The 26,361-nt window shown below is 41.4% G+C and overlaps 1 protein-coding gene across 1 annotated transcript in view; it reads left to right on the top strand.

The window, feature by feature from the left end:
* Window positions 1-14,441: 14,441 nt before the first annotated feature.
* The window catches only part of LOC120997654 (G-protein coupled receptor 35-like), a 68,550-nt gene continuing 56,630 nt past the window's right edge, over window positions 14,442-26,361 (top strand). Inside the window, exon 1 of the mRNA XM_040427847.1 lies at window positions 14,442-14,644. The gene's annotated coding sequence lies outside the window, so the exon portion shown is untranslated. The remainder of the gene's footprint in view (window positions 14,645-26,361) is intronic.

Here is a 26,361-nt window from a genome sequence, read left to right as displayed (position 1 = left end):
ACAATTGATGTCATTTTAGTTGCATTTGGTTTTTTAAAAAGTCCTTGTAAGATTTCATTCTGAACACAATTACAAATGTACACTAAATTCCCTAAAACCCTTTACAGCATTGGGGGTTGAATAATTTGGAACACAACTGTATGCCTGGGGGCAGGGTGTCTGTTGGTCCGTAATAGACTGTCCCTCTGCATCAAGTCACGTCCTGCTCAGGCCTACTCTTAATGGCCGGCCATGAAGTGGTTAAAAGTGGCAACAATGAGGGAACAACAAAAACTAGTGTAATAGGAAAATAAAAAAAATGCAACATACTCTGTAAACTACCGAAAAACTATTAACTTACCAAATAAATAACATTATACTCTATCCAAACTATCACTAAGAAAACCAAAATATAATTAACGTAAATAACTATAGTTATTGTATTTAGATGTAAATAGGCAGTGTTTAAACACATACTACACACAATGCTGTAATTGTCTTGTAAGTAACCCTAATTGAAATTAAAAAAAATTTTTTTTCAGTAGTGAACAAGTGCATAAAGCACTTAGAAGATAGTAAAAGAGAGTTCATAAATGACGTTTTGGAACTCAAAAAATTGCAGCATCACGTCAATAAGAAGGTGCGGGAAATGGAGGAAAAGCACCTTCTCCAATTACAAAAAATGGACAACATATTATTGGAGCTCAAAAAGTTGCCCTAGAGGCATGTTTTCTTATTTTTGTTATAAATACCTTTTTTCAGTTTAATAACGCGTGCTTTTGTTTTTTATAATGTAATGTTACGGTGTAATTTTATATGTTTGTTGTAAGGCCCCTTTATTCCAGGGTCAGGACAGACAGCAGAACAGACAGCATTAGGTACATGGTAACACTGTAGTATACGGCCCACACATAACTCAGCAGTGTCAGGACCTACAACAGCAAGTATCGGTAACGGTGGAGTATAAGGCCCACACATAACTCAGCAGTGTCAGGACCTACAACAGCAAGTATCGGTAATGGTGGAGTATAAGGCCTACATAACTCAGCAGTGTCAGGACCTACAACAGCAAGTATTGGTAACGGTGGAGTATAAGGCCCACACATAAGTCATCAGGGTCAGGACAGACTTCAGCATCGGCAGCAGGTAGATGTTAAGGGTCCAGTATAAGGCCTACACATAGTTCGGCCTAACTCAGCACGACAGCCAGCAGCAGGTTCGAAGTGTGCAGCAGGAATTTGTTCCCAGGAATGGGCCCCTACCAGACCAGGATAACACCACAAAAAAACGAAGACACCTACATCATGTTATAAGTGTACAGAAGGAATGGGCTAACATGAAAAAAAAATACACTATTTGACTTTCTAAAATTTTAGTTTCAATAAATAATTCGTTTTTTAAACAAGAAAAAGAAGTACAAAATTAGCTACACACGACACAACGTGTTCCTCCGACTGCTAGAACTTTCAAGATCGGGCACATCAAGTCTGTGGCAGATAAATATTTTTAATAACATTTTAACAATAACAATTTACATCATTTTGACAATAACTGTCCTTTCTGGCTTATTTTTTTTATTTTTTCATGGAAAGCAACTATATCTTTCATTATTTGACGGGTTCCTCTTATCCATCCTCCGAACCTTCTTTGAAACCCACCACAGCAGCTTATAGATAGGCAATTGATCTTTTAGATCCTCCTTCTGGAACTTGCCCATTCGTTGATGGCATTTATAGATTACTGTATGTTTAAAAGAAAAGAAAATATTAATGCAATTTAGTTTAGCAGACAATTAGTGCATTGTGTGGAGTAGGTGTATAAACACTTCAGATTTACATCAAAATCCAGAAGTTACACATGTTTATGGTCATTATAGTGTTTTTTGGTTTAGAGATAGTTCGGATACAGTTTAATGTTATATTTTTTGGGTAGTTTATATTTTTTAGCTACTCTAGACACTTACGCCACTTGCACACGACCGTATGCCCTTCGAGACATACGGTCCATGAGCATGCCATATGTCCCGAAGCAGCATACATCGTGCACATGGGAGCGCACAGCAGCAGAGGTTACTATGATACTCTCCGCATCGTCTGCCCATGGGACTATAGTTCTGTGTTCATATGATTGCAGGACAATCGACCCCTCGGTGGCCAATGTGCACAGCATCAATAGTAACCTATGGTTAATATACATTATTGGCATGGTAACCTATGATGCTGGGCGCTCCCGTGCGCACGTTGTATGCCGCTCCGGGACATATGGCATGCTCATGGATCGTATGTCTTGGAGGGCATACGATCGTGTGCAAGGGGCCTTAGGCTACATGCACACGACCGTTGTGTGTTTTGCATGGCGCGTAAATGGTGTATCTGAAAAACTCGTAAGGCTTCCCTGTGCGTTATACAATTAGCGTAACTGCCCAGACAGCTATTTCAATAACTGCATATTCTTGTTCGCAAATGGACAACAATAGGACAGGTAATATTTTTTCTAGGCACCACATAACGGAGCTACGGATGTGGACAGCACATGGATTGAAGACCGCATCTTTTTCGGCATCATGGAATTGAATGGCTGTAAAAACTGCGGCTCGAATGCGGACCTAAACAACGGTCGTGGACCTAATGGAAGGGTGCATTTCTGTTTCTTTATAGTAAGGTAGTTTATGTTGACCCACTCATTGTAGGGACTTAGAAACAATTACCAACTGGCCAATTTACTAGTAAGCCGCAGCGGGAAGTGACTGGACGCACAGGGACGTACTATTATGTAACAACAAACCCCCGGGCCCCAGGCGTAGTCGCTTGCTAACCAGGGTGCAAAGGCTGCTCAGGTAAACAGGCAGCCATGTTAACTAAGGTCGGCTATAGTTTAGATTTCTTACACATGTGCATTTTTGCTCCAGAGTTGAAATGGGGGTGGGGGGATCATGTGATGCATGTGAACATCTTATGTATACAGAATTATTTTGATGTGTGCACATATTTATCCTCCTGGTGGGGGGTGTAGACCCCCTTTCCCTCCTCCTCTTCTTCTTGACCTGGGTGGTTAGATTCTGGTAGATGAGAAGGTCCGGCCTCCTCCGCCTCAACTGCGCATACATCGGGGGGAAAGTGCATACATCAGAGAATGAAGTGCAGACATCGGGGGGGGGGGGGGGGAGTGTAGACATCAGGGGGGAAACTGCAGACATCGGGGGGGAACTGCATACATAAGGGGGGGGAGTGGCCAAGACATTTGCAGAGGGTCCGGCCTGCTCTCCCTCCGACTGCTCCTCGCAGACATCAGGGGGGGAACTGCAGACATCAGGGAGGGAACTGCAGACATCAGGAGGGGAACTACAGACATCAGGGGGGGAACTGCAGACATCAGGGGGGGAACTGCAGACATCAGGGGGGGAAGGGGCCAAGAAATTTGAAGAGGGTCCGGCCTGCTCTCCCTACAACTGCTCCTCTGACTCTTCACCCATCGACACCTGCACCACTTTCACAACAGGCCTTTTGGGTCTTCGTCATTTTGTCGATGGAACGGGAAGCCCTGTAAATAATCACACAAAGTTAAGAATTTAGACCAAAAACTCAGAATTCATAACAAAGTAATAGATCAAGAAATTCAGAGATGTATTGATCTGCTTGGGATTATGATTATACACATGCTGTATTTTCCTCAATTTGTGGTTTTATAATATGCCAAAACCAGTGTTATAGATGGGTAGAACTAGTCGAAGTTACAAGGTACGATGAGCTAACACAGGAATTCCACCACAGTTTTATGGGTTTTGTTTTTTCGGCATTCCCTATGTAGTAAAACTGATCAGTTATCTTCATTCTCCAGGTCATTACGGTGATACCGTAAATTAATAAAAATTAATAGAAAGCTTGAAAAAAATGTTTCTTACCATCTCCAAATTCTGACCCTGTAATAACTTTTTGGTAGTTATATGTACAGAGCTGTATGAGGGCTAATTTTTTTGTGGGACAATCTTTACTTTTTGGAGTGCAACGTTTTGATCACTTTTTATTAAATTTTGAGGGAGGTGACACAACAAAAAAAACAGCAAATCGGCCATTTTTTTTTTCTGTTTCCCCATATGGAATAAATATTTTTGTATTTTAATAGTATGGGAGTTTTTGCACACGGTGATGCCCATGATGTTGAATTTTTTTTTTTTTATGTATCTATTTTGAAGAAAAGAGGGGTGATTTGAATTTTTATGTTTTTTATATATATATAAAAAAAAGGTGGAGCCTCTCTACCCCTTCAGTGGATTACAGAGCAAGAGAGGGACTCCTACCTTAGTTAATCAAAATTATCATATCACCAATCATACACCATATTTATATATATATATACAGTACAGACCAAAGGTTGGACACACCTTCTCATTCAAAGAGTTTTCTTTATTTTCATGACTATGAAGGCATCAAAACTATGAATTAACACATGTGGAATTATATACATAACAAACAAGTGTGAAACAACTGAAAATATGTCATATTCTAGGTTCTTCAAAGTAGCCACCTTTTGCTTTGATTACTGCTTTGCACACTCTTGGCATTCTCTTGATGAGCTTCAAGAGGTAGTCCCCTGAAATGGTCTTCCAACAGTCTTGAAGGAGTTCCCAGAGATGCTTAGCACTTGTTGGCCCTTTTGCCTTCACTCTGCAGTCCAGCTCACCTCAAACCATCTTGATTGGGTTCAGGTCCGGTGACTGTGGAGGCCAGGTCATCTGGCGCAGCACCCCATCACTCTCCTTCATGGTCAAATAGCCCTTACTTTCAAAGTTTTCCCAATTTTTCGGCTGACTGACTGACCTTCATTTCTTAAAGTAATGATGGCCACTCGTTTTTCTTTACTTAGCTGCTTTTTTCTTGCCATAATACAAATTCTAACAGTCTATTCAGTAGGACTATCAGCTGTGTATCCACCTGACTTCTCCTCAACACAACTGATGGTCCCAACCCCATTTATAAGGCAAGAAATCCCACTTATTAAACCTGACAGGGCACACCTGTGAAGTGAAAACTATTTCAGGGGACTACCTCTTGAAGCTCATCAAGAGAATGCCAAGAGTGTGCAAAGCAGTAATCAAAGCAAAAGGTGGCTACTTTGAAGAACCTAGAATATGACATATTTTCAATTGTTTCACACTTGTTTGTTATGTATATAATTCCACATGTGTTAATTCATAGTTTTGATGCCTTCAGTGTGAATCTACAATTTTCATAGTCATGAAAATAAAGAAAACTCTTTGAATGAGAAGGTGTGTCCAAACTTATGGTCTGTACTGTATATATATATATATATATATATATATATATATATATATATTGTAATTACACATTTATTTTGTGCCATACATGTTTTACAATTGCTAAAAAAAATGAAATATATATATAAATCTAATTTTACCTCTATTTCTGAAAAAGTTTGTGCTGGGACTCACAGCTTCTGCATCATAGCCCAGAACTTTAACCACTACACTATATATAGCTGCATAGCCAGTCACTTTAAAAAAAAAAAAAGAGACTTCTACTGTATAGGTCTCAGTGGAAGTACAGTACAGTAAAAGTCTCATAATTTTTTATTTATTTTTGTTTAGTAATACAGAAGGTTGTGAGTTTGAATCCCAGCAGAAACTTTTCTGAAATACAAGTCTAAATTAGATTTAAATACATTGGTGTGTCCCCAAGCACTGACTCCATATATGGACATAGCTATATATGGAGTCAGAGCAGGGACTCCTAAGCCAAACTAGAGTCCCGACACCATCCCCTCTTCAGAGCAGGGGGTGCCTGGGGTTCTCCTATTGACTTCCATTGTGCTCAGGTGCTCGGTAGAACACCCAAGCTCATGTCCTTACTATGCTTCTGCTTTGTAGGAGCTGCTGCCACCAATCAAACTATTCTGGGGACCACAACCTTGGAATCAGACTGGAGAAGTGCATACTACTTTGGAGAAGTTAAAAACGAACAGGGAGATTCCTTAGACTATGCACACCAGTCTAGTCATCAAGAAACTGACTGTGGCTAAGAGAATTTACATTTCCAGTGAGAAACATTATATGGTATATGGGTTCCATACTAGTTAAAATTCCTGGAGAAAAAAAAAATGTATATTTAATCCTTAGAATAGGTAATCAATGTGTGGATCCCCTTCCGGATCAGTTGAATGGGACTGAGTTACATATATATAAATAAGCAGCTGTGTCTGGATAAATGTACCCACTGGAGTACTGTGACCCCTTTTCACTGTTGATTAGTGGGGTTTCCTAACAAATTACATACTGATGGCCAATCTACCCTAAGGAAAGTGTAAGGAAATACTACAGTCACCATCTATAACCACAGCTAGCAAACTCAGCAACTGTTATCCTTCATCCTTAACCACTCCAGTTGGTAGGAAGCTAAGGTTGTTTCACTAGATCATATTGTGAGGCCAGATGCACTTGGGTGCTACAGACCCTGGTTACATTTTCAGAGTAAGAAAACTGGTGTAAGTTCGCTAGAAGCAGACCTACCAGAATGACCGGGGGTGCAAAGAGTAGTAGACAAGCATGGTCAAAACCCAGACAGAAGGATAGAACTGAAAAAGCAGATGAGAGGTTGATCCATATGTTAGCCACAGTCAGAATACAAGAAAAATCAGTAGAAGCTAATTCAGCAGACGAGGGGTTAATCCACAACGCAAGCTACAGTCAGATATCAGGAGTCCAAATGCAGTAGAAGTGAGTAGCACAAAACAAAGCAGCCAGAGAGAAAAATCACAATCCAAAAGGGTAACTGTCATGTTTCCATCAAAAAATCTATGTTAGCATATGTTACTGCTGCAGGAGCATTATGCATAAAGCAATCTTTAGTTTCTTCACATACCACTGTTTTCCTTGAGTTTTTCCCTTAGTTACGCTGTTTAAACATTTACAATATGAGGACCTTCTCAAGATGGCTCCTCTGCCAGTTCTCTGAGGCCAAAACTGCTTTCCCTCACTTCCCATACACACTTGCTGTAGCCAGCAGCTCCCTGCCCGCCAATCAAATTGGATTACTGAGAGAGACCCCTTCTCACTCTGAAGCCTAATGCAGGCATGCAGTGTGGAAGACCGCGCCTCTGTCTTCTGTTTATACTAAAAGGAAGACAGACAAGCCTTAAAGGGGTATTCCCATCATAGACAATGGGGGCATATTGCTAGCATATGCCCCTATTGCCTGATAGGTGCGGTTTCCATCGCTGGGACCTGCACTTATATCGAGAACGGAGCAGAGAGCGCTGTGGCTGGAGGACCCCAGATTTCCCAGGGTCCATCTACCACCAAGCGCTAATCCCCGCCTCTCCCATAGAAGTGAATGGGAGCTCACCGTGCATGCGCGGCCCATGCTCCCATTCATTTCTATGAGGCCGACGAAAATATCCGAGCCAGGGCCCCATAGAAATGAATGGAGGGCGGCTGCGCATGCGCAGTGCGCCCTCCTTCACTATCGAGGCTCCGTTCTCGATATAGCTGCGGGTCCCAGCGGTGGGACCCGCACCTATCAGACCATGGGATCATATCCTAGCGATATGCCCCCATTGTCTGAGATGGGAAAACCCCTTTAACAATGGTCTTTTAAGGGAGCAGTGGAAAGGGACAGAGGACATTAATGAAAGCTGTTCTTATAAGGTACAGATCTTTTGACAATCATTGACAGACTAACTCAGGTATACATGCCTAGCTCTAATAAACTAGCAAATAAAAAAAAATATGACAGTTACCCTTTAAATGCCCACCTAGTTCTGGAATTGGACACAGGGCCAGGAACCTAATTCGCTCAGTCTCCAGCCTCGCTGACAGGTTGACAAGCCAGGGCTTGGCTAGTCAGCATGGCAACCTTTCCATCACAGCAACGAACAGTATCTTGGCTGTGTGAACTCCTGAATCCTGACAGAAAGCCCATCACATTTTTTTTTTCCACAGAAAACTCCTTTTACTACAGGATGCTTCCATGTTGTCTTTGTGCCAACTGGCTCTGACCTGAACAATACATTTATTCATTGTTATGTGTAAATAGCATTGGACTCAGCTTTGCTTTCCACTTTCTTTCTACCAGCCACATGTAGTGCCCTGTAGCAGGGGTACTTTGAAGTCTGAACATTTGTGGACATTTGCCTGTTTTCCCTACATAAAGTAATCAACTCCTTACTTTATTTCACTTTAAAGGGTTAACTTACATTGACTTATACTGTTTAATACTGTGTGACAGCATTTTATACATATGTTGTCATAATGTATATATCCTGCTCATTTGCACTGTATTTGCACAGCACTGTGAAAAGGGTTAATGAACACAGAGACTTTTGGGACTTTCTAGCTAATAATGAGAAGCTAGTAATTTTCCACAGTTACCTTAAATCGGTTATCCAACCTATACTACCCAGCTAAAATGCCAGGGCACAGCATACAGGTAATACTTACTCCACTCCCCTGCACCTGCGTAGCTCCTGATGTCCGCACGGCCGCCGTTACATCTCCCAATCGTGTGAATCAAAACATCCGGCGACTGGGGGAGCAGCCAAAAGCAGGCCATGACGGGGACGAGCCTCCCTAGCATAATGGGTGACTCTATCAGCAGTAATTAACCCTTTGCAATAGTCCCTCTGAGGTACTGCCAGAAAGCTGGCTGCTCTTATACAGCACCTCTTATATTCTGGGAATGTTATGGCATTAAATGTAATGATTTATTATGCTTATGTACTCAATAGGCAATCAAACATTTAACAAATTGTCAGACTGTTTAGGTTACCAGAGTGATGGACCTGGTCCGCCCCCTGGTTACTTGGTCAGTGTATTCTGAGCAGAGCATGAGACAAGACCTGCATGTGTTAGCTCCTGACAGCTAGGTCCAAGTTCATAGAACCTCTGTCTCTGAGACTTCAGCTGCCAAGGAAGCAACACTACTACCAGAGAACCCCTAAGAGAATAGTGATGGCCTTGCAGTTTGCCCGGCGGTTGGTTCGCGGCGAACTTTGCTAGTTCGCGATTCGCCGAACATGGGAACATATGGTGATATTCGCGCCCGCCATATTCTTTTACATTGTGAAGAACTTTGACCCATGACACATCCATCAGGTGGTACAGGACAGCCAATTGAGACGTTTCAGCACATGGACATACCCCCTACCTTATAAATAGACCAGATCTGGCCGCCATTTTACATTCAGTCTATTGTCAGTGTAGGGAGAGGTTGCTGTGTGGAGCAGGGACAGACTGTTAGGGACAAAAAAACGCTATCAAATAGGTCCACAAAAGTCCTTTTAAGGACTGGTACAGGTGTACTATTGATAGGTGTGCAGTACAGAGGGGTATAATACACTCAGGGCCGCTGATAGGCCAGTACAGCTGGCCCAGTTGTACCGGGCCCGGCTGGCAGGGGGGCCCGGGCTGCCGACTCCCGAGCCATTTTAATTTTTTTGCTGTCAGTGGGCTGGCTCCAGTAACAGCAGGCAGTGTGGGGGCGGCGCTCACTCACTGACGTCACACGCCTGCTCCTCCCACTAGGCGGCGCAGGCGCGTGACGTCAGTGAGTGAGCGCTGCCGCCCGCACTTGTTACTGGAGGCTGGAGGGTGGAGGGAGGAGGCAGGAGCTGAATGTAAGGTAGTATTTTAGTAAAGAGATGAGCGCTGTGCCTGTGCTAAAATTAAAGTTACTGTCTGCAGCCTGCACGGCTGCACCGATTTATTAATGTATACTACTGTGAGTGGCGGGGGGGGATCTATATGGATGACGTCATGACGGCACTGTTATAGGGAGGGCGGGGGATCCGTGGATGGCACTGTTATGGGGGGGGGGTCTGTCATGTGGATGACACTTATGGGGGGGGCCGGGGGGTCTGTGGATGACACTTATGGGGGGGATCTGTGGATGGCACCATTATGGAGGGGGATCTGTGGATGACACTGTTATGGGGGGGATCTGTGGATGACACTGTTATGGGGGGATCTGTGGATGACACTGTTATGGGGGGATCTGTGGATGACTGTTATGGGGGGGATCTGTGGATGGCACTGTTATGGAGGGTATCTGTGAATGGCACTGTTATGGAGGGGTATCTGTGGATGACACATAGCATAAGATGCTATATACGGTATGTGTCATCCACAGATCCCCCTCTATAACAGTGCCATCCACAGATCCCCCCATAACAGTGCCATCCACAGATCCCCTCCATAACAGTGCCATCCACAGATCCTCTCCATAACAGTGCCATCCACAGATCCCCTCCATAACAGTGCCATCCACAGATCCCCTCCATAACAGTGCCATCCACAGATCCCCTCCATAACAGTGCCATCCACAGATCCCCTCCATAACAGTGCCATCCACAGATCCCCTCCATAACAGTGCCATCCACAGATCCCCTCCATAACAGTGCCATCCACAGATCCCCTCCATAACAGTGCCATCCACAGATCCCCTCCATAAAAGTGCCATTCACAGATCCCCTCCATAACAGTGCCATTCACAGATCCCCTCCATAACAGCGCCATTCACAGACGACCCCCCAGCGCCATAAATATCACTTGTAGACAAATCTGCATGTTGTTTCAATGCGGCGTCTGGGGAGGGGCCAAGGGCGGGGCCAGGGGTGTGGCTGAAGGAGGGATCAGGGGGTGGAGCTGAAGGGGGCCCCGTCATGTATGCTGTACGGGGCCCCATGATTTCTATCAGCGGCCCTGAATACACTTATAAGATACTTTCTAACATAGAAAGCATATTATAGTGGATTTGTATTGTGCAGCAGTGGTGAGCGGTTCTGCAGCGATACTGCAGCCACACACAGAGTGCCAAACGCAATTAGAAAAAATAATTATAACTGGTGTGATATACCAGTCGCCCCCCACAAAACTGATAGAAGCGGGGTGTTATATACCAATTATATACTTTCTATATAGTGCATTTGGGTAGTGCAGCATTTGTTTGCTGTTTTGCTGCGTTCCCTCTGCTACACACAGTGACAAATGGTATTGGAAAAAATAATTATAACTGGTGTGCGCATGCGCATACGCGAAAATTATATTGCCAATATTTCTTATTGAAAAAAATTATGAATGGAAATCGAAAATTTAGAATAATACATCTGGTATGTCACTGTCCATGTTGTGGGACTATTTGTGCACTTCTAGTAATTATTTCTTGGCTGCAAATATGAGCTGAAGGTTTTTCAGGTTCGCCTGCCATTAAAATGAATGGGACCCGCTGCAAACTTGCGGTTCGCGAGCATTTGATCGCGTTTGCGCGATCTCGTTCGCACACTGTCCCTGCAGATGTTCGTCCATCCCTATAAGAGAAGAAGATAAGAAGGTCCAGAACCTTATCCAGACTGTGCATTTTATTCAGACAACACAGTATCACACTTGTTTAAGGCAGAAAGACTTTGCTGCTGTGAGAGGGAATATTACAAAAGCATGCCCCACACTTTGACACAAATTAGCCACCCGTATCTAAGTTCTGCACTGCTCAGTCCAGGAACTGCATAATAAGTCAATATGAACCTAACTGCATGGCTGTGGTTCTGCTGAGAAAATGTAGTGCCCTTTAGAGAGAGAGTAAAGGAGTACTTCAACTACCATCATTTGTACACTGTGATATACCTTGGAATATGCCTTTGTGTCTGTATGTACTACTACTCCTATCATCAGACTTTGTTTATTGCAACCAATGGTTCCATTTATTGACTACCATTCATCTGTCAACTTCTGCATCCACACTCCTGCCTTGGAGCCAGCCAAACCATCTATCATCAAGGGCACCCCAATTACCAACAGGCAAGTGCCCCAATACCAGGGTGTGCCCCATAGGTAGAAAGGGTGCACACTCCATTCACTGCACAGCCCAGGACTGCCTACCACTCCCATGTTCTCTGCCCTGGGCCTCCCCTGCAGCTCTCTACACCTGCACCGCAGTGATGGCCAGTTCGCATTGTTCGCCCGCGAACATATGCGGGCTGCCATCTTTTTTCACAAGTCCGGCAAGGCACAGGTAAGTCCTTACTTGTGCGCGAGCCGGTCTGAAAACAAGTGCGGTCAGCGGGAGCAGGCAGTTCCGAGAACAGCCACCGGGGGCCTTCATAGGCCTGTTCTCGGAACTGCCTGCTCCCGGTGATCGCACTTGTTTTCAGACCGGCTCACGGCACAGGCACAGGTAAGGGCTTACCTGTGCCTCTCCGGACTTGTGAAAAAAGATGGCAGCCCGCGGGCGAACAATGCGAACTGGCCATCACTGCTGCACCATTCATTTGAATCAATGGCATGCTACCTTTCCACTGCAGCGACCACAGCAAGGATAATATACATGCCTAAATAATGTTTTTCATAGCAATGAGTTCTGATTTCGGGGGAGAGAGAAACCCCTTCTAATGTGCTGGATTAAATATCTGAGTAAACCTTCCGGGGTGGAGAGACAAAACGTTTCAGAGCAAAGTGACAGCAGCAGTATTTTCAGGATTAGCACCCAGCAGGACTTACATCACTCACATATTCATTTAGGAGTTAAGTACAGGTCAGAGTAACTTTACAGAATTACTGGATGCACTTATTACCTGCTGCCAATCACAAAGCCACCACCCTCTGCGATAATATATCTTCGTTTGCCCTTAATCTGCTCAGATCAAAGTTCACTTTGGTTCGTAGATGATATGTACAAGAAACCAGAAACTGAGCTCCAAGTTTCCTCTTTCTACATTGTTGCCTGCTTTATGAGTAATCCTCACATAATAAAATATAGTTATAATTTTAACTGTTTATACACCAAGTCAAAGTCTAAAGGTGTCATAGGGAAATATGATTATGTCTACTTCTTGTTTAGAGGTACTGTACCAGGACTAACATATATGAGATTTACATTATGGGTATGGCCTTATATACTGTACTGTACTTTCAATCGTAGAATGTAGGACAAACTGTACGGTTGATAATTCTAAGGTTATATTCACACTTAAAAGTATTGTTGTTAGATTATTTTAGATATAGACACCGATTAATATAAACAAAAGGATTTCACATTGGTAAAAGACCGCCAGCAGCCCATAAGAACCTGTGCTCGTATATCGCATGAGTAGCACCAGCAGACATATACAGGATAGTATATGAAGAGCAAATCCTATTCTGGTACAATATGGCCAGTGTTCAGTATTTATGTCACTGTAGGAAAACTGTAGTAAAAGTCAGGGAGTGACAGTTTCTATGGCACGATGAATACTTCTGAAGAACGCTGGGAAAACCCACATGTAAAATGCAGTAACGTGATTTTAGTTGTACAGAGCTGTTATATGTGTCAGAATTCAGAGGCTTCCAAAATGTTTTTCTAGATTCCATATGCTCCGTCATATGCAGAAAGACTGCCAGAAGATAATCCAAATTTTTTAAAGGGGTTCTCCAGAACTTGGATATCGATGACCTATCCTCAATATCAGATTGGTGGGGGTCTGACACCTGGCACCCCCACGATCAGTTGCTTAAGGCAGTGAATGGAGATGGAAACAGAAGGCTCTGTCCACTGTAATATCAGGCGCCTGTTGATAAAGCCTTCTGCTTCCAGCGTCATCCACTGTATACTTTCCTGCATCAGAAGCCGCCCAAAACACCTAATTGGGTGCCCCACCGATCTGATATTGACGACTTATCTTGAGGTCATTAATATGTAAGTCCCTAAAAAGGAAGAGGTCTGCGCCTTTTGATAAATTTGGTGCATGTTACTTATTGTACTTTTCTCAAACACTGATGTATAAAATGCCAGTCTTCATAAACTCCTCCTCACCCCCTTGTGTTTTTTATCTACGTTCTCTCTTGGTTGAAAATAAACTTCAGCTGTCTGCTGCACCAGTACCTTAAGGTGAGTGGGAGTTTTAGTCTGTCTCTGTTACGACTGAATGGAAAAGTCCCTTACTGATCACTAGTCTCAACTGATATACAGTTCACACATTTTCTATTATCAGAAGTTAAAGTGGTATTCCGATTGTTACAAGTTATCCCCTATCCACAGGATAGGGGATAACTATTAGATCGGTGGGGGTCCTACCACTGGGACCTCCACCGATCACGAGAACGGGGGCCCTGTACCCCCTGCAGCGACCCTGAAATGAACGGAGCGGCTTGTCGCACATGTGTGTGGTCGCTCCATTCATTTCTAAGGTAATCCCGGAGATAGGTGAGAGCTGTACTCGGCTATCTCCAGAACTCCCACAGAAATGAATGGAGCGACCATGTGCATGTGTGACAGGCTGCTCTTTTAGAGGGAATAACCCCTTTAAGGACGTTGATAAGATATATGTAGATTACTTGACCTTTTTAAAGTTTTAATGTCTAAGTGTCATGTGCTCTGGTGATATAAAGTAAGAATACGTTTGGACAGGTTTTTTGTGAAGTAGTCTAAAAATGTCTAAACATGTTAAATATTTAATCAGAGCGAATTTTATTTGCCTTTCAGCACTGTAAAATAAAAAAAAGACTTCCGGTTGAAAGTGAAAACAAATGAGTTACATTTATACCAATCATTAAACACAAGATACTACTCACACCCTTCAGTCAGCATTTCACAGAGGCGCCTTCTGAGACAAATCTACCCTTCAGTCTGTCTGGATACGTCTCTGTTGGCTGTACAGAAGTCTGGACTGACCAAAGGAAAATAAGGTAAAAAAAGCTTAATTTGGGACATAGTGATCTCCTCCCAGGGTCTCCTGAAAATGTTGGGTTCCTTGAAACCTGGTTAGGAGATGACAATAGATAACTGTTTCACTTTTATAGAAATAATGGCAGCTCTACCTGAAGACTCTGGCTGCTCATAGAGACCTGCATTAAATACTTGTACAGGTAAAGCCGTAAACCAAAAATTGCTGGCTTGTCAGCGCTGTACTGGTGTACAGATTTAGGCCGGGTTCACACGAACGTGTGTGACCCGTGCCTGTGCAGCGGCCCGCAAATAGCGGGCCGTAATGCACGATCGCCGGCCGTAGGTCAGCCGCATCGGATCGTGGACCCATTCACTTTAATGGGTCCGCGATCCGGCCGTTCCGCTAAAAGATAGGACTTGTTCTATCTTTTAGCGGAACGGAAGTACGGGACGTAACCCCACGGAGGCACTCCATAGTGCTTCCGAGGGGTCCCGTCCCGTGCGGCCGTTCCGCGATTCCGGATTAGCGGACCCATTGAAGTGAATGGGTCCGCATCTGTGATGCGGAATTCACACGGAACTGTGGCCGTGTATTGCAGCCCGCGATTTACGGGCCGCAATACGGCCACAGATCACACACGTTCGTGTGAACTTAGCCTTAACTGGCTGCTGCGGAAAATGCTGCACAGGAAGGAGCACACATCGCTGCTCCTGCCTGTGCTCCACTCAAGCTTGGCTTAAAGGGGTTGTCCAGGCTTTTAATATTGATGACCTATCCTCTGGATAGAGCACATAGGTATGGGTCCGCGCTAATTGTTTTCCCCTAGTGGAATGTTCACAAGCAGTCACTCTCCTAGAGCCGTCTCTGCTTACTCCTGAACCGACCGGCAACAGAAACCTTTTCTTCCTTCAAAAGAAAAATAATATATAGTACAGAGCCGCAAAGAAACAGGTTCACCATGCTTTTATTATACTTACAAGACCATTTCTTGCCACATCACATATACAAAGTTTTTGTGCATCTCTGCCCGACCCGGGTTTCGCTACCAGCTTCGTCTGGTGCGTCCTGATTTAACATTCCTTGGGGCGGTATTTATTATCCGTCCCACCAATCACATGTTCTCCCAACCCCCTGTCTCAATGGGATTTGGCTTTGATACATTACCTATCCATAAAACAACTCACACATATTTGTTTCAACTTCCAACAATAAAAATATACATTGCAATTATAAATATTTAAATACTTATCCATCTACCATTCATAAAAACACATATATCATGCAATTTACCATCCTCCAAGTTTCTTTTCAAAACACTCTCTTTCCTCAACTACTTCTTTTAAACTTCTTGCAAGTTAAAGCATCCACTATAAAAATATATAAAATAAATGTTATACTCTAGATCTTCCATCTAGCTCAAGGGCTCTTATCTCATCACAGGGGCATACCATATTCTCCTTAATAGCAGTACACTCAACAGGAGCCTACCTTATTTCTCCTAATAGGGCATCTTTCCTCAGATGTCTGTTCCACATTCACCAAAGCTTACTTCAGGACATGCGTGCAGAACAATTAATTGTTCAGCAGAGAGCGGGGGCTTGGCTCTCTCCTGCTCTAACAGCCTGGAACGGCAGGAGTGCCGATTCGGGTTGTTTAACGCCTTACATGTCGCTGGCAATGGCGTCTGTCGCATGTAAGCTGTAACAGAGGGAGCGGACTCCCTCTGTCTCCCATCTACACCCCACAAATGGGATTGCAGGGTGTCAATGTGTGTAATGACTGGGGCCTGGTATAGGCCCCAAGCCAGCCTTGAGTGTTTTCTCAAGCCCGTGTCAGTATAGCACTGACATTAAAATGCAATGCACTATAGGGATAGTGCACTGTATTTCAAAAGCAATCAAAAACTGCCTGTTATACAGTACAGACCAAAAGTTTGGACACACCTTCTCATTCAAAGAGTTTTCTTTATTTTCATGACTATGAACGCATCAAAACTATGAATTAACACATGTGGAATTATATACATAACAAACAAGTGTGAAACAACTGAAAATATGTCATATTCTAGGTTCTTCAAAGTAGCCACCTTTTGCTTTGATTACTGCTTTGCACACTCTTGGCATTCTCTTGATGAGCTTCAAGAGGTAGTCCCCTGAAATGGTCTTCCAACAGTCTTGAAGGAGTTCCCAGAGATGCTTAGCACTTGTTGGCCCTTTTGCCTTCACTCTGCAGTCCAGCTCACCCCAAACCATCTCGATTGGGTTCAGGTCCGGTGACTGTGGAGGCCAGGTCATCTGGCGCAGCACCCCATCACTCTCCTTCATGGTCAAATAGCCCTTACTTTCAAAGTTTTCCCAATTTTTCGGCTGAATGACTGACCTTCATTTCTTAAAGTAATGATGACCACTCGTTTTTCTTTACTTAGCTGCTTTTTTCTTACCATAATACAAATTCTAACAGTCTATTCAGTAGGACTATCAGCTGTGTATCCACCTGACTTCTCCTCAATGCAACTGATGGTCCCAACCCCATTTATAAGGCAAGAAATCCCACTTATTAAACCTGACAGGGCACACCTGTGAAGTGAAAACCATTTCAGGGGACTACCTCTTGAAGCTCATCAAGAGAATGCCAAGAGTGTGCAAAGCAGTAATCAAAGCAAAAGGTGGCTACTTTGAAGAACCTAGAATATGACATATTTTCAGTTGTTTCACACTTGTTTGTTATGTATATAATGCCACATGTGTTAATTCATAGCTTTGATGCCTTCAGTGTGAATCTACAATTTTCATAGTCATGAAAATAAAGAAAACTCTTTGAATGAGAAGGTGTGTCCAAACTTTTGGTCTGTACTGTAGTTCCCTTGTGGGACTATTAATTATTATTAAAAAGTTAAAAAAAATTAAAAAATTCCAATAACTAAAAATAAATATGTTTTTTTCCAATTGAAAATACTCTTTTCGATTAAAAAAATAGCAAAAATAAAATCTCCCCCACATGTTGGTATTGCCGCATCCGTAACAACCCACACTACACAAATATAATGTAAATTATACCCTACAGTGAACGCCATAAAAAAGGGCAAACTTGCTAATTTATTCTTAGTTGCCACCGAAAAAACGTAATAACAAGCGATCAAAAAATGTATTGCTGTCATCATACTGACCCAGAGAATAAATATATCATGTTATTTATCAAAAAAAAAAGAATGCTGTAAAATTTATAATGTAAAAACTCAGTGTCAGCATTGCAGTTTTTTTTCCATCTAAGGGCTCATGCACACGACCGTATGTACTTTACGGTCTGCAAAAAAAACAGATACTGACATCTGTGTGCATTCCGTATTTTGCGGAAGGGAACAGCTGGCCCCTAATAAAACAGTACTATACTTGTCCGTAATATGGACAATAATAGGACATGTTCTATTTTTTTGCAGAATGGAAATACGGACATACGGACACACGGAATAACTTCCATTTTTTTTGCGGACCCATTGAAATGAATGGTTCCGTATACGGTCCGCACAAAAAAAAAGAAACAGATACGGAAAGAAAATGTGTTTGTGTGCATGAGCCATAACTCCCAGAAACAGTTAAAAGTTAATCAGAAAGTTATGTTGACACCATTAAAAACTACAACTTGTCCTGTAAGAAAACAAGCCCTCATACAGCTACATAGTCGGAAAAAAGTTCTAGCTCTTGGAAGGCGACGATGAAAAAAGGAAGCAAAACTCTTGGACAGTGAGGCCCAAAACAGGATGGTCACTCAGGGGTTAATTAATAACGTATATTGCAAAAAATATTTTGGGGATATTTTGAACAGTTTCAAAGAAAATTGTCTGAAAGTTTAGTTACTCTTTAACCTATTTATCCCCTGGCTGATACATTTTCAGAACTTTTTACTAAAAATAACTGGTAATGAATTTAATAACTGTAATGAATGTAGATCTTGATAAATGTCACAAAAGCCAGAGCAATTTAAAGGGCACCTGTCAGCAGATTTGTACCTGTGAAACGCTGATCTGTTACATGTGCGCTTGGCAGCTGAAGGCATCTGTGTTGGTCCCATGTTCATATGTGCCCGCATTGCTGAGATAAATGATGCTTTAATATATGCAATTGAGCGGAGCCTGTAAGATTAATGGCATGATTTTTATCAGCAATGTAGGAACAAATGAACATAGGGCCAAAACAGATGACTTCAGCTGCCAAGTGCACACGTAACAGCCAGTTTCATAGGTACAAATCTTCTGACAGATGCCCTTTAATATTGTAACTCAATATAATGTCCAAAGAGGGGGAAGAGTTTTTTTTTTTAATGATTTTTTATCGGAACAGTAACATTAATGAGTGATGCTATCATGTGTAACTACAAAACCTTTCTCTACAGTCTTTATAAATGCAATGCATTCTGAGCCTACCATACAAGGTTATAAAACCTTCCATCGTACTAGTGCATCTGACTAATTATTTGGCAACAAGCAGAGAGGAATTTCTAATATTCCTAAGAACAGTGAAGACATAGGGGCAGTGTTACTCATCCTACAGATGATGTAAATTTAGTCAAGCTGTCTAGACCTGCACCAGATTTATCACAGCGGCTCAGGCTGGATGATAAATGTTGTGCAGGTACAGATGCTTTTGTATAACTTTATACCAGCCTTTATGCAAGAATTGTAGTGCAATTTTGGAGCAAAATGTGAGACAATACCTCCTTTCCTGCCAAGCCATTGCCCCTTTCCTGATAAGTCACGCCCCATGAACGTGTTAGATGCAACAAAAATTTTGCCAGAAATGCACCAAATTGTACCAAATTTGGGTGCAGTTTATGTTCTCTGTGCACTCACATTAGTAACTGTAGCAATAGTTTTTAAAAATAAGCAACACTATTATAATATTTGGTACTGTAATTCCAACAATATTCTGTAAAGACTTAATGGGTAATTTATTATCAGATATATGCCAATTTTTGGCATATATCTGTCGCAGATTGTGGCACAAAGGTTATTTATGCCACAATCTGCAACTTTTCCTTGCTCACACCAGGTCTAAAAAAGGGAACATGATATGGGCGGGCTGGTAGACCCGTCTCATTTATCATTTTCTATGCCTGTTTTAAGCATGGAAAATTGTCTAAATCTATGCCAGCAAGGAAGCTGGAGTAGATTTAGACAGGTGGTTTATATGCCGAAGTTATGTAGAGGCCGGCACCATGGGGTATCTAAAAAGCTGGTCTTAATAAATGAGCCCCTTAAATTGTACTTCTAGTGTACTAGAGTTATTAGATTTTGAAAAGTCAGCTTTTCATGTTAGAAGTAAAGTTTATGAGAACACCTTCAATATTTAAAGCCTAGGGACACCTATGATTGCATATTGGAAAATCTGTCTGTTTTGCAAGCTGTCACAGTCTTTTTTCTTTGAATTTCATCATCTGACAGCTCATGTAGCTCTTATCTCTGATCTGACCTCATAAACATTTATTATAGCTCAATTCTTATCAAACTGATAATGATATGGCTTATATGTTTATGAGGTCAGGAGATCAGAGATAAGAACTACACAGATGACTGGATGAAAAAAAAAAAAAAACAGACTGTGACAGCTTGCAAACAGATTGATCTTTAACCTTTCTTACTCAGAAATGGCTGAACATATTTAATAAAGACCAATTGAAAAAAAATGAATTTTAGCCTGAGTAAAATGCAAAAAAAAAAATAAATGCTCCTGAAGATGTCCCTAGTAGGGATGAGCGAACCCGAACTGTATAGTTCGGGTTCGTACCGAATTTTGGGGTGTCCGTGACACGGACCCGAACCCGAACATTTTCGTAAAAGTCCGGGTTCGGGTTCGGTGTTCGGCTCTTTCTTGGCGCTTTTTGAAAGGCTGCAAAGCAGCCAATCAACAAGCGTCATACTACTTGCCCCAAGAGGCCATCACAGCCATGCCTACTATTGGCATGGCTGTGATTGGCCAGTGCAGCATGTGACCCAGCCTCTATTTAAGCTGGAGTCACGTAGCGCCGCACGTCACTCTGCTATGATCAGTATAGGGAGAGGTTGCAGCTGCGACGTTAGGGCGAGATTAGGCAGATTAACTCCTCCAAAAGACTTCATTCTGTGATCGATCTGCAGCTGTGGATCATTGAAGTGCTATTATTGACTTGCTCACTTTTTTGAGGCTGCCCAGAGCGTTTTTAGATCACTTTTTTTCTGGGGTGATCGGCGGCCATTTTGTGACTTGTGGTGCGCCAGCACGAGCTATCACCAAGTGTATTTAACCATCGATAGTGTGGTTATTTTGTGCTATATCCTACATCAGCTGCAGGCTGAGCCTGTGTCACCGAAGTGCATTTAACCATCAACAGTCTGGTTATTTTTTGGCCATATACTACATCAGCTGCAGGCTGAGCCTGTGTCACCCAAGTGCATTTAACCATCAAAAGTCTGATTATTTTTTGGCTATATACTACATCAGCTGCAGGCTGAGCCTGTGTCACCCAAGTGTATTTAACCATCGATAGTGTGGTTATTTTGTGCTATATCCTACATCAGCTGCAGGCTGAGCCTGTGTCACCCAAGTGCATTTAACCATCAACAGTCTGATTATTTTTTGGCCATATACTACATCTGGTGCAGGCTGAGCCTGTGTCACCCAAGTGCATTTAACCATCAACAGTCTGATTATTTTTTGGCCATATACTACATCTGGTGCAGGCTGAGCCTGTGTCACCCAAGTGCATTTAACCATCAACAGTGTGGTTATTTTTTGGCCATATATTACATCAGGGGCAAGTTGAGCCTGTCACCCAGCGCCTAAAAAATAGACCTGACATTTCTATTCAACCAAATCTGTACTGTTTTAGCTGGTCAAGTTATTTGTATTGACCGTAAAAGCACACTTTTTTTTTTTGGTTGAAAAAGCATTCCCAAATTTGCCATTCTCAAAATAACTAGTTTCTGGTATTTGAGGCCTACTTGAAATCTATCCCAAAAAGAAAATCTTACATTGAAGGTATTGATAGTGTCATTCAGAAAAACCTAAGACACACGCTAGCGTGCTGATAGAAGTGTGATTCTGTGATTAAACCTATACCTGTCACACAGCGCAAAAAAAAACCAGGTCTCACATCTCTACTCAACCAAATCTGCACTGTTTTAGCTGGTCAAGTTATTTGTAGTGACCGTAAAAGCAGACTTTTTGTTCTGGGTTGAAAAAGCATTCCCAAGTTTGCCATTCTCAAAATAACTAGTTTCTGGTATTTGAGGCCTACTTGAAATCTATCCCAAAAAGAAAATTTTACATTGAAGGTATTGATAGTGTCATTCAGAAAAACCTAAGACACACGCTAGCGTGCTGATAGAAGTGTGATTCTGTGATTAAACCTATACCTGTCACACAGCGCAAAAAAAAACAGGTCTCACATCTCTATTCAACCAAATCTGCACTGTTTTAGCTGGTCAAATTATTTGTAGTGACCGTAAAAGCAGACTTTTTTGTTCTGGGTTGAAAAAGCATTCCCAAATTTGCCATTCTCAAAATAACTAGTTTCTGGTATTTGAGGCCTACTTGAAATCTATCCCAAAAAGAAAATCTTACATTGAAGGTATTGATAGTGTCATTCATAAAAACCTAAGACACACGCTAGCGTGCTGATAGAAGTGTGATTCTGTGATTAAACCTATACCTGTCACACAGCGCAAAAAAAAACAGGTCTCACATCTCTATTCAACCAAATCTGCACTGTTTTAGCTGGTCAAGTTATTTGTAGTGACCGTAAAAGCAGACTTTTTGTTCTGGGTTGAAAAAGCATTCCCAAATTTGCCATTCTCAAAATAACTAGTTTCTGGTATTTGAGGCCTACTTGAAATCTATCCCAAAAAGAATATCTTACATTGAAGCTAGTGATAGTGTCATTCAGAAAAACCTAAGACACACGCTAGCGTGCTGATAGAAATCTGATTCTGTGATTAAACCTATACCTCTCACACAGCGCAAAAAAAAACAGGCCTCACATCTCTATTTAACCAAATCTCTACTGTTTTAGCTGGTCAAGTTATTTGTAGTGACCGTAAAAGCACACTTTTTTTTTCTGGGTTGAAAAACCATTCCCAAATTTGCCATTCTCAAAATAACTAGTTTCTGGTATCTGAGGCCTACTTGAAATCTATCCCAAAAAGAATATCTTACATTGAAGCTAGTGATAGTGTCATTCAGAAAAACCTAAGACACACGCTAGCGTGCTGATAGAAATCTGATTCTGTGATTAAACCTATACCTGTCACACAGCGCAAAAAAAAACAGGCCTCACATCTCTATTTAACCAAATCTCTACTGTTTTAGCTGGTCAAGTTATTTGTAGTGACCGTAAAAGCACACTTTTTTTTCTGGGTTGAAAAACCATTCCCAAATTTGCCATTCTCAAAATAACTAGTTTCTGGTATTTGAGGCCTACTTGAAATCTATCCCAAAAAGAATATCTTACATTGAAGCTAGTGATAGTGTCATTCAGAAAAACCTAAGACACACGCTAGCGTGCTGATAGAAATCTGATTCTGTGATTAAACCTATACCTCTCACACAGCGCAAAAAAAAACAGGCCTCACATCTCTATTTAACCAAATCTCTACTGTTTTAGCTGGTCAAGTTATTTGTAGTGACCGTAAAAGCACACTTTTTTTTCTGGGTTGAAAAACCATTCCCAAATTTGCCATTCTCAAAATAACTAGTTTCTGGTATCTGAGGCCTACTTGAAATCTATCCCAAAAAGAATATCTTACATTGAAGCTAGTGATAGTGTCATTCAGAAAAACCTAAGACACACGCTAGCGTGCTGATAGAAATCTGATTCTGTGATTAAACCTATACCTGTCACACAGCGCAAAAAAAAACAGGCCTCACATCTCTATTTAACCAAATCTCTACTGTTTTAGCTGGTCAAGTTATTTGTAGTGACCGTAAAAGCACACTTTTTTTTCTGGGTTGAAAAACCATTCCCAAATTTGCCATTCTCAAAATAACTAGTTTCTGGTATTTGAGGCCTACTTGAAATCTATCCCAAAAAGAATATCTTACATTGAAGCTAGTGATAGTGTCATTCAGAAAAACCTAAGACACACGCTAGCGTGCTGATAGAAATCTGATTCTGTGATTAAACCTATACCTGTCACACAGCGCAAAAAAAAACAGGCCTCACATCTCTATTTAACCAAATCTCTACTGTTTTAGCTGGTCAAGTTATTTGTAGTGACCGTAAAAGCAGACTTTTTGTTCTGGGTTGAAAAAGCATTCCCAAATTTGCCATTCTCAAAATAACTAGTTTCTGGTATTTGAGGCCTACTTGAAATCTATCCCAAAAAGAATATCTTACATTGAAGCTAGTGATAGTGTCATTCAGAAAAACCTAAGACACACGCTAGCGTGCTGATAGAAATCTGATTCTGTGATTAAACCTATACCTGTCACACAGCGCAAAAAAAAACAGGCCTCACATCTCTATTTAACCAAATCTCTACTGTTTTAGCTGGTCAAGTTATTTGTAGTGACCGTAAAAGCAGACTTTTTGTTCTGGGTTGAAAAAGCATTCCCAAATTTGCCATTCTCAAAATAACTAGTTTCTGGTATTTGAGGCCTACTTGAAATCTATCCCAAAAAGAATATCTTACATTGAAGCTAGTGATAGTGTCATTCATAAAAACCTAAGACACACGCTAGCGTGCTGATAGAAATCTGATTCTGTGATTAAACCTATACCTCTTACACAGCGCAAAAAAAAACAGGCCTCACATCTCTATTTAACCAAATCTCTACTGTTTTAGCTGGTCAAGTTATTTGTAGTGACCGTAAAAGCACACTTTTTTTTCTGGGTTGAAAAACCATTCCCAAATTTGCCATTCTCAAAATAACTAGTTTCTGGTATCTGAGGCCTACTTGAAATCTATCCCAAAAAGAATATCTTACATTGAAGCTAGTGATAGTGTCATTCAGAAAAACCTAAGACACACGCTAGCGTGCTGATAGAAATCTGATTCTGTGATTAAACCTATACCTGTCACACAGCGCAAAAAAAAAACAGGCCTCACATCTCTATTTAACCAAATCTCTACTGTTTTAGCTGGTCAAGTTATTTGTAGTGACCGTAAAAGCACACTTTTTTTTCTGGGTTGAAAAACCATTCCCAAATTTGCCATTCTCAAAATAACTAGTTTCTGGTATTTAAGGCCTACTTGAAATCTATCCCAAAAAGAATATCTTACATTGAAGCTAGTGATAGTGTCATTCAGAAAAACCTAAGACACACGCTAGCGTGCTGATAGAAATCTGATTCTGTGATTAAACCTATACCTGTCACACAGCGCAAAAAAAAACAGGCCTCACATCTCTATTTAACCAAATCTCTACTGTTTTAGCTGGTCAAGTTATTTGTAGTGACCGTAAAAGCACACTTTTTTTTCTGGGTTGAAAAACCATTCCCAAATTTGCCATTCTCAAAATAACTAGTTTCTGGTATTTGAGGCCTACTTGAAATCTATCCCAAAAAGAATATCTTACATTGAAGCTAGTGATAGTGTCATTCAGAAAAACCTAAGACACACGCTAGCGTGCTGATAGAAATCTGATTCTGTGATTAAACCTATACCTGTCACACAGCGCAAAAAAAAACAGGCCTCACATCTCTATTTAACCAAAACTCTACTGTTTTAGCTGGTCAAGTTATTTGTAGTGACCGTAAAAGCACACTTTTTTTTCTGGGTTGAAAAACCATTCCCAAATTTGCCATTCTCAAAATAACTAGTTTCTGGTATTTGAGGCCTACTTGAAATCTATCCCAAAAAGAATATCTTACATTGAAGCTAGTGATAGTGTCATTCAGAAAAACCTAAGACACACGCTAGCGTGCTGATAGAAATCTGATTCTGTGATTAAACCTATACCTGTCACACAGCGCAAAAAAAAACAGGCCTCACATCTCTATTTAACCAAATCTCTACTGTTTTAGCTGGTCAAGTTATTTGTAGTGACCGTAAAAGCACACTTTTTTTTCTGGGTTGAAAAACCATTCCCAAATTTGCCATTCTCAAAATAACTAGTTTCTGGTATTTGAGGCCTACTTGAAATCTATCCTAAAAAGAAAATCTTACATTGAAGGTATTGATAGTGTCATTCAGAAAAACCTAAGACACACGCTAGCGTGCTGATAGAAGTGTGATTCTGTGATTAAACCTATACCTGTCACACAGCGCAAAAAAAAAAACAGGTCTCACATCTCTACTCAACCAAATCTGCACTGTTTTAGCTGGTCAAGTTATTTGTAGTGACCGTAAAAGCAGACTTTTTGTTCTGGGTTGAAAAAGCATTCCCAAATTTGCCATTCTCAAAATAACTAGTTTCTGGTATTTGAGGCCTACTTGAAATCTATCCCAAAAAGAAAATTTTACATTGAAGGTATTGATAGTGTCATTCAGAAAAACCTAAGACACACGCTAGCGTGCTGATAGAAGTGTGATTCTGTGATTAAACCTATACCTGTCACACAGCGCAAAAAAAAACAGGTCTCACATCTCTATTCAACCAAATCTGCACTGTTTTAGCTGGTCAAGTTATTTGTAGTGACCGTAAAAGCAGACTTTTTGTTCTGGGTTGAAAAAGCATTCCCAAATTTGCCATTCTCAAAATAACTAGTTTCTGGTATTTGAGGCCTACTTGAAATCTATCCCAAAAAGAATATCTTACATTGAAG

Source organism: Bufo bufo, chromosome 4, assembly GCF_905171765.1.
Source record: "Bufo bufo chromosome 4, aBufBuf1.1, whole genome shotgun sequence".
Classification (NCBI taxonomy): Eukaryota; Metazoa; Chordata; class Amphibia; order Anura; family Bufonidae; genus Bufo; species Bufo bufo.
The sequence above is the reverse complement of the archived record's forward strand: the minus strand, read 5'-3'. Positions and strand labels throughout refer to the sequence as shown.